At 41.0% G+C, this 12,784-nt stretch overlaps 1 protein-coding gene across 2 annotated transcripts in view; it reads right to left on the minus strand.

The window, feature by feature from the left end:
• LOC141266097 (leucine-rich repeat-containing protein 24-like) overlaps positions 1-12,784 on the minus strand; it is a 241,208-nt gene that overhangs the window by 215,968 nt on the left and 12,456 nt on the right. Inside the window, exon 2 of one of the 2 annotated variants that reach the window (XM_073680008.1) lies at positions 10,835-11,104. The exons of the other annotated variant lie outside the window; for it this stretch is intronic. The gene's annotated coding sequence lies outside the window, so the exon portion shown is untranslated. The remainder of the gene's footprint in view (positions 1-10,834; positions 11,105-12,784) is intronic. 2 annotated transcript variants of the gene reach the window in all.

Here is a 12,784-nt window from a genome sequence, read left to right on the forward strand (position 1 = left end):
ACTCCAGAGCTGCACTCACTATTCTGCTGGTGCAGTCACTGTGTACATACATTACATTACTGATCCTGAGTTACATCCTGTATTATACCCCAGAGCTGCACTCACTATTCTGCTGGTGCAGTCACTGTGTACATACATTATATTACTGATCCTGAGTTACATCCTGTATTATACTCCAGAGCTGCACTCACTATTCTGCTGGTGCAGTCACTGTGTACATACATTACATTACTGATCCTGAGTTACAGCCTGTATTATACTCCAGAGCTGCACTCACTATTCTGCTGGTGCAGTCACTGTATATATACATTACATTACTGATCCTGAGTTACATCCTGTATTATCCTCCAGAGCTGCACTCACTATTCGGCTGGTGCAGTCACTGTGTACATACATTACATCACTGATCCTGAGTTACATCCTGTATTATACTCCAGAGCTGCACTCACTATTCTGCTGGTGCAGTCACTGTGTACATACATTACTGATCCTGAGTTACATCCTGTATTATACCCCAGAGCTGCACTCACTATTCGGCTGGTGCAGTCACTGTGTACATACATACATCACTGATACTGAGTTACATCCTGTATTATACTCCAGAGCTGCACTCACTATTCTGCTGGTGCAGTCACTGTGTACATACATTACATTACTGATCCGGAGTTACATCATGTATTATACTCCAGAGCTGCACTCACTATTCTGCTGGTGCAGTCACTGTGTACATACATTACATTACTGATCCTGAGTTACATCCTGTATTATACTCCAGAGCTGCACTCACTATTCTGCTGGAGCAGTCACTGTGCACATATATTACATTACTGATCCTGAGTTACATCCTGTATTATACTCCAGAGCTGCACTCACTATTCTGCTGGTGCAGTCACTGTGTACATAAATTACATTACTGATCCAGAGTTACATCATGTACTATACTCCAGAGCTGCACTCACTATTCTGCTGGAGCAGTCACTGTGCACATATATTACATTACTGATCCTGAGTTACATCCTGTATTATACTCCAGAGCTGCACTCACTATTCTGCTGGTGCAGTCACTGTGTACATACATTACATTACTGATCCTGAGTTACATCATGTACTATACTCCAGAGCTGCACTCACTATTCTGCTGGAGCAGTCACTGTGCACATACATTACATTACTGATCCGGAGTTACATCATGTATTATACTCCAGAGCTGCACTCACTATTCTGCTGGTGCAGTCACTGTGTACATACATTACATTACTGATCCTGAGTTACATCCTGTATTATACTCCAGAGCTGCACTCACTATTCTGCTGGTGCAGTCACTGTGTACATACATTACATTACTGATCCTGAGTTACATCCTGTATTATACTCCAGAGCTGCACTCACTATTCTGCTGGTGCAGTCACTGTGTACATACATTACATTACTGATCCTGAGTTACCTCCTGTATTATACTCCAGAGCTGCACTCACTATTCTGCTGGTGCAGTCACTGTGTACATACATTACATTACTGATCCTGAGTTACATCCTGTATTATACTCCAGAGCTGCACTCACTATTCTGCTGGTGCAGTCACTGTGTACATACATTACATTACTGATCCTGAGTTACATCCTGTATTATTCTCCAGAGCTGCACTCACTATTCTGCTGGTGCAGTCACTGTGTACATACATTACATTACTGATCCTGAGTTACCACCTGTATTATACTCCAGAGCTGCACTCACTATTCTGCTGGTGCAGTCACTGTGTACATACATTACATTACTGATCCTGAGTTACCCCCTGTATTATACTTCAGAGCTGCACTCACTATTCTGCTGGTGCAGTCACTGTGTACATACATTACATTACTGATCCTGAGTTACATCCTGTATTATACTCCAGAGCTGCACTCACTATTCTGCTGGTGCAGTCACTGTGTACATACATTACATTACTGATCCTGAGTTACCTCCTGTATTATACTCCAGAGCTGCACTCACTATTCTGCTGGTGCAGTCACTGTGTACATACATTACATTACTGATCATGAGTTACCTCCTGTATTATACCCCAGAGCTGAACTCACTATTCTGCTGGTGCAGTCACTGTGTACATACATTACATTACTGATCCTGAGTTACATCCTGTATTATACTCCAGAGCTGCACTCACTATTCTGCTGGTGCAGTCACTGTGTACAAACATTACATTACTGATCCTGAGTTACCTCCTGTATTATACTCCAGAGCTGCACTCACTATTCTGCTGGTGCAGTCACTGTGTACATACATTACATTACTGATCCTGAGTTACATCCTGTATTATACTCCAGAGCTGCACTCACTATTCTGCTGGTGCAGTCACTGTGTACATACATTACATTACTGATCCTGAGTTACCTCCTGTATTATTCTCCAGAGCTGCACTCACTATTCTGCTGGTGCAGTCACTGTGTACATACATTACATTACTGATCCTGAGTTACATCCTATATTATTCTCCAGAGCTGCACTCACTATTCTGCTGGTGCAGTCACTGTGTACATACATTACATTACTGATCCTGAGTTACCACCTGTATTATACTCCAGAGCTGCACTCACTATTCTGCTGGTGCAGTCACTGTGTACATACATTACATTACTGATCCTGAGTTACCCCCTGTATTATACTTCAGAGCTGCACTCACTATTCTGCTGGTGCAGTCACTGTGTACATACATTACATTACTGATCCTGAGTTACATCCTGTATTATACTCCAGAGCTGCACTCACTATTCTGCTGGTGCAGTCACTGTGTACATACATTACATTACTGATCCTGAGTTACCTCCTGTATTATACTCCAGAGCTGCACTCACTATTCTGCTGGTGCAGTCACTGTGTACATACATTACATTACTGATCATGAGTTACCTCCTGTATTATACCCCAGAGCTGAACTCACTATTCTGCTGGTGCAGTCACTGTGTACATACATTACATTACTGATCCTGAGTTACATCCTGTATTATACTCCAGAGCTGCACTCACTATTCTGCTGGTGCAGTCACTGTGTACAAACATTACATTACTGATCCTGAGTTACATCCTGTATTATACTCCAGAGCTGCACTCACTATTCTGCTGGTGCAGTCACTGTGTACATACATTACATTACTGGTCCTGAGTTACCTCCTGTATTATACTCCAGAGCTGCACTCACTATTCTACTGGTGCAGTCACTGTGTACATACATTACATTACTGATCCTGAGTTACCTACTGTATTATACTCCAGAGCTGCACTCACTATTCTGCTGGTGGAGTCACTGTGTACATACATTACATTACTGATCCTGAGTTACATCCTGTATTATACGTCAGAGCTGCACTCACTATTCTGCTGGTGCAGTCACTGTGTACATACATTACATTACTGATCCTGAGTTACATCCTGTATTATACTTCAGAGCTGCACTCACTATTCTGCTGGTGCACTAACTGTGTACAAACATTACATTACTGATCCTGAGTTACATCCTGTATTATACTCCAGAGCTGCACTCACTATTCTGCTGGTGCAGTCACTGTGTACATACATTACATTACTGGTCCTGAGTTACCTCCTGTATTATACTCCAGAGCTGCACTCACTATTCTGCTGGTGCAGTCACTGTGTACATACATTACATTACTGATCCTGAGTTACCTCCTGTATTATACTCCAGAGCTGCGCTCACTATTCTGCTGGTGCAGTCACTGTGTACATACATTACATTACTGATCCTGAGTTACCTCCTGTATTATACTCCAGAGCTGCACTCACTATTCTGCTGGTGCAGTCACTGTGTACATACATTACATTACTGATCCTGAGTTACATCCTGTATTATACTCCAGAGCTGCACTCACTATTCTGCTGGTGCAGTCACTGTGCACATACATTACATTACTGATCCTGAGTTACATCCTGTATTATTCTCCAGAGCTGCACTCACTATTCTGCTGGTGCAGTCACTGTGTACATACATTACATTACTGATCCTGAGTTACATCCTGTATTATACTCCAGAGCTGCACTCACTATTCTGCTGGTGCAGTCACTGTGTACATACATTACATTACTGATCCTGAGTTACCTCCTGTATTATACTCCAGAGCTGCACTCACTATTCTGCTGGTGCAGTCACTGTGTACATACATTACATTACTGATCATGAGTTACCTCCTGTATTATACCCCAGAGCTGAACTCACTATTCTGCTGGTGCAGTCACTGTGTACATACATTACATTACTGATCCTGAGTTACATCCTGTATTATACTCCAGAGCTGCACTCACTATTCTGCTGGTGCAGTCACTGTGTACAAACATTACATTACTGATCCTGAGTTACATCCTGTATTATACTCCAGAGCTGCACTCACTATTCTGCTGGTGCAGTCACTGTGTACATACATTACATTACTGGTCCTGAGTTACCTCCTGTATTATACTCCAGAGCTGCACTCACTATTCTACTGGTGCAGTCACTGTGTACATACATTACATTACTGATCCTGAGTTACCTACTGTATTATACTCCAGAGCTGCACTCACTATTCTGCTGGTGCAGTCACTGTGTACATACATTACATTACTGATCCTGAGTTACCTCCTGTATTATACTCCAGAGCTGCACTCACTATTCTGCTGGTGCAGTCACTGTGTACATACATTACATTACTGATCCTGAGTTACCTACTGTATTATACTCCAGAGCTGCACTCACTATTCTGCTGGTGCAGTCACTGTGTACATACATTACATTACTGATCCTGAGTTACATCCTGTATTATACTCCAGAGCTGCACTCACTATTCTGCTGGTGCAGTCACTGTGTACATACATTACATTACTGATCCTGAGTTACCTCCTGTATTATACTCCAGAGCTGCACTCACTATTCTGCTGGTGGAGTCACTGTGTACATACATTACATTACTGATCCTGAGTTACATCCTGTATTATACGTCAGAGCTGCACTCACTATTCTGCTGGTGCAGTCACTGTGTACATACATTACATTACTGATCCTGAGTTACATCCTGTATTATACTTCAGAGCTGCACTCACTATTCTGCTGGTGCAGTAACTGTGTACAAACATTACATTACTGATCCTGAGTTACATCCTGTATTATACTCCAGAGCTGCACTCACTATTCTGCTGGTGCAGTCACTGTGTACATACATTACATTACTGGTCCTGAGTTACCTCCTGTATTATACTCCAGAGCTGCACTCACTATTCTGCTGGTGCAGTCACTGTGTACATACATTACATTACTGATCCTGAGTTACCTCCTGTATTATACTCCAGAGCTGCGCTCACTATTCTGCTGGTGCAGTCACTGTGTACATACATTACATTACTGATCCTGAGTTACATCCTGTATTATACTCCAGAGCTGCACTCACTATTCTGCTGGTGCAGTCACTGTGCACATACATTACATTACTAATCCTGAGTTACATCCTGTATTATACCCCAGAGCTGCACTCACTATTCTGCTGGTGCAGTCACTGTGTACATACATTACATTACTGATCCTGAGTTACATCCTGTATTATACTCCAGAGCTGCACTCACTATTCTGCTGGTGCAGTCACTGTGTACATACATTACTGATCCTGAGTTACATCCTGTATTATACTCCAGAGCTGCACTCACTATTCTGCTGGTGAGGTCACTGTGTACATACATTACATTACTGATCCTGAGTTACCTCCTGTATTATACTCCAGAGCTGCACTCACTATTCTGCTGGTGCAGTCACTGTGTACATACATTACATTACTGATCCTGAGTTACCTCCTGTATTATACTCCAGAGCGGCACTCTCTATTCTACTGGTGCAGTCACTGTGTACATACATTACATTACTGATCCTGAGTTAAATCCTGTATTATACTCCAGAGCTGCACTCACTATTCTGCTGCTGCAGTCACTGTGTACATACATTACATTACTGATCCTGAGTTACATCCTGTATTATACTCCAGAGCTGCGCTCACTATTCTGCTGGTGCAGTCACTGTGAACATACATTACATTACTGATCCTGAGTTACCTGCAGTATTATATTCCAGAGCTGCACTCACTATTCTGCTGGTGCAGTCACTGTGTACATACATTACATTACTGATCCTGAGTTACATCCTGTATTATACTCCTGAGCTGCACTCACTATTCTGCTGGTGCAGTCACTGTGTACATACATTACATTACTGATCCTGAGTTAAATCCTGTATTATACTCCAGAGCTGCACTCACTATTCTGCTGGTGCAGTCACTGTGTACATACATTACATTACTGATCCTGAGTTACATCCTGTATTATACTCCAGAGCTGCACTCACTATTCTGCTGGTGCCGTCACTATGTACATACATTACATTACTGATCCTGAGTTACCTCCTGTATTATACTCCAGAGCTGCACTCACTATTCTGCTGGTGCAGTCACTGTGTACATACATTACATTACTGATCCTGAGTTACATCCTGTATTATACCCCAGAGCTGCACTCACTATTCTGCTGGTGCAGTCACTGTGTACATACATTATATTACTGATCCTGAGTTACATCCTGTATTATACTCCAGAGCTGCACTCACTATTCTGCTGGTGCAGTCACTGTGTACATACATTACATTACTGATCCTGAGTTACAGCCTGTATTATACTCCAGAGCTGCACTCACTATTCTGCTGGTGCAGTCACTGTATATATACATTACATTACTGATCCTGAGTTACATCCTGTATTATCCTCCAGAGCTGCACTCACTATTCGGCTGGTGCAGTCACTGTGTACATACATTACATCACTGATCCTGAGTTACATCCTGTATTATACTCCAGAGCTGCACTCACTATTCTGCTGGTGCAGTCACTGTGTACATACATTACTGATCCTGAGTTACATCCTGTATTATACCCCAGAGCTGCACTCACTATTCGGCTGGTGCAGTCACTGTGTACATACATACATCACTGATACTGAGTTACATCCTGTATTATACTCCAGAGCTGCACTCACTATTCTGCTGGTGCAGTCACTGTGTACATACATTACATTACTGATCCGGAGTTACATCATGTATTATACTCCAGAGCTGCACTCACTATTCTGCTGGTGCAGTCACTGTGTACATACATTACATTACTGATCCTGAGTTACATCCTGTATTATACTCCAGAGCTGCACTCACTATTCTGCTGGAGCAGTCACTGTGCACATATATTACATTACTGATCCTGAGTTACATCCTGTATTATACTCCAGAGCTGCACTCACTATTCTGCTGGTGCAGTCACTGTGTACATACATTACATTACTGATCCAGAGTTACATCATGTACTATACTCCAGAGCTGCACTCACTATTCTGCTGGAGCAGTCACTGTGCACATATATTACATTACTGATCCTGAGTTACATCCTGTATTATACTCCAGAGCTGCACTCACTATTCTGCTGGTGCAGTCACTGTGTACATACATTACATTACTGATCCTGAGTTACATCCTGTATTATACTCCAGAGCTGCACTCACTATTCTGCTGGAGCAGTCACTGTGCACATACATTACATTACTGATCCGGAGTTACATCATGTATTATACTCCAGAGCTGCACTCACTATTCTGCTGGTGCAGTCACTGTGTACATACATTACATTACTGATCCTGAGTTACATCCTGTATTATACTCCAGAGCTGCAGTCACTATTCTGCTGGTGCAGTCACTGTGTACATACATTACATTACTGATCCTGAGTTACCTCCTGTATTATTCTCCAGAGCTGCACTCACTATTCTGCTGGTGCAGTCACTGTGTACATACATTACATTACTGATCCTGAGTTACATCCTGTATTATACTCCAGAGCTGCACTCACTATTCTGCTGGTGCAGTCACTGTGTACATACATTACATTACTGATCCTGAGTTACCTCCTGTATTATACTCCAGAGCTGCACTCACTATTCTGCTGGTGCAGTCACTGTGTACATACATTACATTACTGATCCTGAGTTACATCCTGTATTATACTCCAGAGCTGCACTCACTATTCTGCTGGTGCAGTCACTGTGTACATACATTACATTACTGATCCTGAGTTACCTCCTGTATTATTCTCCAGAGCTGCACTCACTATTCTGCTGGTGCAGTCACTGTGTACATACATTACATTACTGATCCTGAGTTACATCCTGTATTATTCTCCAGAGCTGCACTCACTATTCTGCTGGTGCAGTCACTGTGTACATACATTACATTACTGATCCTGAGTTACCACCTGTATTATACTCCAGAGCTGCACTCACTATTCTGCTGGTGCAGTCACTGTGTACATACATTACATTACTGATCCTGAGTTACCTCCTGTATTATACCCCAGAGCGGCACTCACTATTCTGCTGGTGCAGTCACTGTGTACATACATTACATTACTGATCCTGAGTTACCCCCTGTATTATACCCCAGAGCTGCACTCACTATTCTGCTGGTGCAGTCACTGTGTACATACATTACTGATCCTGAGTTACCTCCTGTATTATACTCCAGAGCTGCACTCACTATTCTGCTGGTGCAGTCACTGTGTACATACATTACATTACTGATCCTGAGTTACATCCTGTATTATCCTCCAGAGCTGCACTCACTATTCTGCTGGTGCAGTCACTGTGTACATACATTACATTACTGATCCTGAGTTACATCCTGTATTATACTCCAGAGCTGCACTCACTATTATGCTGGTGCAGTCACTGTGTACATGCATTACATTACTGATCCTGAGTTACATCCTGTATTATACCCCAGAGCTGCACTCACTATTCTGCTGGTGCAGTCACTGTGTACATACATTACATTACTGATCCTGAGTTACATCCTGTATTATCCTCCAGAGCTGCACTCACTATTCTGCTGGTGCAGTCACTGTGCACATACATTACATTACTGATCCTAAGTTACCTGCAGTATTATATTCCAGAGCTGCACTCACTATTCTGCTGGTGCAGTCACTGTGTACATACATTACATTACTGATCCTGAGTTACATCCTGTATTATACTCCTGAGCTGCACTCACTATTCTGCTGGTGCAGTCACTGTGTACATACATTACATTACTGATCCTGAGTTAAATCCTGTATTATACTCCAGAGCTGCACTCACTATTCTGCTGGTGCAGTCACTGTGTACATACATTACATTACTGATCCTGAGTTACATCCTGTATTATACTCCAGAGCTGCACTCACTATTCTGCTGGTGCCGTCACTATGTACATACATTACATTACTGATCCTGAGTTACCTCCTGTATTATACTCCAGAGCTGCACTCACTATTCTGCTGGTGCAGTCACTGTGTACATACATTACATTACTGATCCTGAGTTACATCCTGTATTATACCCCAGAGCTGCACTCACTATTCTGCTGGTGCAGTCACTGTGTACATACATTACATTACTGATCCTGAGTTACATCCTGTATTATCCTCCAGAGCTGCACTCACTATTCGGCTGGTGCAGTCACTGTGTACATACATTACTGATCCTGAGTTACATCCTGTATTATACCCCAGAGCTGCACTCACTATTCGGCTGGTGCAGTCACTGTGTACATACATACATCACTGATACTGAGTTACATCCTGTATTATACTCCAGAGCTGCACTCACTATTCTGCTGGTGCAGTCACTGTGTACATACATTACATTACTGATCCTGAGTTACCACCTGTATTATACTCCAGAGCTGCGCTCACTATTCTGCTGGTGCAGTCACTGTGTACATACATTACATTACTGATCCTGAGTTACATCCTCTATTATACTCCAGAGCTGCACTCACTATTCTGCTGGTGCAGTCACTGTGTACATACATTACATTACTGATCCTGAGTTACATCCTGTATTATACTCCAGAGCTGCACTCACTATTCTGCTGGTGCAGTCACTGTGTACAAACATTACATTACTGATCCTGAGTTACATCCTGTATTATACTCCAGAGCTGCACTCACTATTCTGCTGGTGCAGTCACTGTGTACATACATTACATTACTGATCCTGAGTTACCTCCTGTATTATACCCCAGAGCTGCACTCACTATTCTGCTGGTGCAGTCACTGTGTACATACATTACATTACTGATCCTGAGTTACATCCTGTATTATCCTCCAGAGCTGCACTCACTATTCTGCTGGTGCAGTCACTGTTTACATACATACATCACTGATACTGAGTTACATCCTGTATTATACTCCAGAGCTGCACTCACTATTCTGCTGGTGCAGTCACTGTGTACATATATTACATTACTGATCCTGAGTTACCTCCTGTATTATACTCCAGAGCTGCACTCACTATTCTGCTGGTGCAGTCACTGTGTACAAACATTACATTACTGATCCTGAGTTACATCCTGTATTATACTCCAGAGCTGCACTCACTATTCTGCTGGTGCAGTCACTGTGTACATACATTACATTACTGATCCTGAGTTACCTCCTGTATTATACCCCAGAGCTGCACTCACTATTCTGCTGGTGCAGTCACTGTGTACATACATTACATTACTGATCCTGAGTTACATCCTGTATTATCCTCCAGAGCTGCACTCACTATTCTGCTGGTGCAGTCACTGTGTACATACATTACTGATCCTGAATTACATCCTGTATTATACTCCAGAGCTGCACTCTATTCTGCTGTTGATCTCAAGTGTTGACAGACAACTTTCCTTAAGTCCAGAGTGGGGCGCTGCAGTCACGCACATCTCACGAGGCGCTTGATGCCACATACCTCCTGTAAGGTGCTAGTCCATTAGGAACCTCAGCCCTGTGTGTTGTATATATCGTTTCTCCTCTCCATTTTCCTAGAGCACAATGCAGAGGACACCATGATGATTACCACCGCCGCTTCACCACGCGCTTCACTGCCAGGTCACTCCAGCTCCTCAGTAACATTCCAAGAGAATCCACATCCGGGCTGCACCTGATTATTCACCTCCCGCCCGCGCTGTATACAACCGCTATATCCCAGCACACAGGATGGAACAGAACCAACACACAACTGAGGAGGAGAGAAACAGAAAGTCAGTATTATAGTAGTTATATTCTTGTACATAGGGGCAGTATTATAGTAGTTATATTCTTGTACATAGGAGCAGTATTATAGTAGTTATATTCTTGTATATAGGAGCAGTATTATAGTAGTTATATTCCTGTACATAGGGGGCAGTATTATAGTAGTTATATTCTTGTACATAGGGGGCAGTATTATAGTAGTTATATTCTTGTACATAGGGGGCAGTATTATAGTAGTTATATTATTGTATATAGGAGCAGTATTATAGTAGTTATATTCTTGTACATAGGAGCAGTATTATAGTAGTTATATTCTTGTACATAGGGGCAGTATTATAGTAGTTATATTCTTGTACATAGGAGCAGTATTATAGTAGTTATATTCTTATACATAGGAGCAGTATTATAGTAGTTATATTCTTGTACATAGGAGCAGTATTATAGTAGTTATATACTTGTACATAGGGGGCAATATTATAGTAGTTATATTCTTGTACATAGGGGGCAGTATTATAGTAGTTATATTCTTGTACATAGGGGACAGTATTATAGTAGTTATATTCTTGTACATAGGGGGCAATATTATAGTAGTTATATTCTTGTACATAGGAGCAGTATTATAGTAGTTATATACTTGTACATAGGAGCAGTATTATATTAGTTATATTCTTGTACATAGGGGGCAGTATTATAGTAGTTATATTCTTGTACATAGGGGAAGTATTATAGTAGTTATATTCTTGTACATAGGGGCAGTATTATAGTAGTTATATTCCTGTACATAGGGGGCAGTATTATAGTAGTTATATTCTTGTACATAGGGAGCAGTATTATAGTAGTTATATTCTTGTACATAGGAGCAGTATTATAGTAGTTATATACTTGTACATAGGAGCAGTATTATATTAGTTATATTCTTGTACATAGGGGGCAGTATTATAGTAGTTATATTCTTGTACATAGGGGAAGTATTATAGTAGTTATATTCTTGTACATAGGAGCAGTATTATAGTAGTTATATTCTTGTACATAGGGAGCAGTATTATAGTAGTTATATTCTTGAACATAGGAGCAGTATTATAGTAGTTATATTCTTGTACATAGGAGCAGTATTATAGTAGTTATATTCTTGTATATAGAAGCAGTATTATAGTAGTTATATTCTTGAACATAGGGGCAGTATTATAGTAGTTATATTCTTGTACATAGGAGCAGTATTATAGTAGTTATATTCTTGTATATAGAAGCAGTATTATAGTAGTTATATTCTTGAACATAGGAGCAGTATTATAGTAGTTATATTCTTGTACATAGGAGCAGTATTATAGTAGTTATATTCTTGTACATAGGAGCAGTATTATAGTAGTTATATTCTTGTATATAGAAGCAGTATTATAGTAGTTATATTCTTGAACATAGGAGCAGTATTATAGTAGTTATATTCTTGAACATAGGAGCAGTATTATAGTAGTTATATTCTTGTACATAGGAGCAGTATTATAGTAGTTATATTCTTGTATATAGAAGCAGTATTATAGTAGTTATATTCTTGAACATAGGGGCAGTATTATAGTAGTTATATTCTTGTACATAGGGAGCAGTATTATAGTAGTTATATTCTTGAACATAGGAGCAGTATTATAGTAGTTATATTCTTGTACATAGG

Source organism: Phyllobates terribilis, unplaced genomic scaffold (assembly GCF_046119375.1).
Source record: "Phyllobates terribilis strain yellow unplaced genomic scaffold, ASM4611937v1 Scaffold_4__5_contigs__length_816908805, whole genome shotgun sequence".
NCBI classification, from domain to species: domain Eukaryota; kingdom Metazoa; phylum Chordata; class Amphibia; order Anura; family Dendrobatidae; genus Phyllobates; species Phyllobates terribilis.